The sequence below is a fragment of the Carassius auratus genome, chromosome 18, assembly GCF_003368295.1.
Source record: "Carassius auratus strain Wakin chromosome 18, ASM336829v1, whole genome shotgun sequence".
Taxonomy (NCBI): Eukaryota; Metazoa; Chordata; class Actinopteri; order Cypriniformes; family Cyprinidae; genus Carassius; species Carassius auratus.
Genome location: NC_039260.1, coordinates 834,040 through 835,381, shown reverse-complemented (window position 1 = coordinate 835,381; position 1,342 = coordinate 834,040).

The following is a 1,342-nucleotide window of genomic DNA, read 5'->3' as shown; positions in this document are numbered from 1 at the left end:
TCTGCTGCTTTTGACACTGTTAATCACAAGATTCTCCTGTCCACCCTCAGAAAGATGGGAATCTCTGGAACTGCTCTCCTGTGGGTTAAGTCCTACCTCTCTGACAGATCATTCAGTGTGTCTTGGAGGGGTGATGTTTCAAAGTCACACCACCTTGCTACTGGGGTTCCTCAAGGCTCAGTACTTGGACCACTTCTCTTCTCCATCTACATGACATCTTTAGGATCTGTCATTCAGAAGCATGGCTTTTCTTATCACTGCTATGCTGATGACACCCAACTCTACTTCTCATTCCAGCCTGATGACCCGACGGTAGCTGCTCGCATTTCAGCCTGTCTGAGTGACATATCTAGCTGGATGAATGACCATCACCTTCAGCTTAACCTTACAAAGACTGAACTACTGGTGATTCCAGCTAACCAATTGATTCATCACAACTTCTCTATACAGCTAGGCTCGTCAACCATAACTCCTTCGAGGACAGCCAGAAACCTAGGAGTTGTGATGGATCATCAATTAAGCTTCACTGACCACATTGCTACAACGACCCGGTCCTGCAGGTTTGCCTTATACAACATTAGGAAGATTAGACCCTTCCTGTCAGAGCAAGCAACCCAACTTCTTGTCCAAGCTCTTGTTCTCTCTAGACTGGACTATTGTAATGCTCTCTTGGCGGGCCTTCCTGCATGTACTGTTCAAGCCCCTGCAAATGATCCAGAATGCAGCAGCGAGGGTTGTCTTCAATGAGCCAAAAAAAGCTCATGTTACTCCCCTCCTCATCAGGTTACACTGGCTACCAGTAGCTGCTCGCATCAAATTCAAGGTACTGATGCTTGCCTACAAGACGACCACTGGCACGGCACCAACTTACCTAAACTCACTGGTTAAATCCTATGTGCCCTCAAGAAGTTTGCGTTCTGCAAGTGAACAACGCCTTGTGGTGCCATCCCCAAAGAAATTCAAAATCACTCTCACGGACCTTTTCCTGGACTGTGCCCAGCTGGTGGAATGACCTCCCAATCTCAATTCGTACAGCTGAGTCTTTACTCATTTTCAAGAAACATCTAAAAACTCATCTTTTTCGCCTGCACTTAACCTACTAACACAGTACTTTTCCTTTTCTTGTCTCTTTTTTTCCATTTAATAAAAAAAAAAAAAAAAAAAAAAAAAAAAAAATTATATAACTGGCTATGTGTTCTATACTAGACTAACTGAGACTTGTCATGGCACTTGTATTCTGTTGTTGTTCTTTTGTTGACCTGACTGCTTCTATTGTTCTCATTTGTAAGTCGCTTTGGATAAAAGCGTCTGCTAAATGATTAAAATGTAAATGTAAATGTTA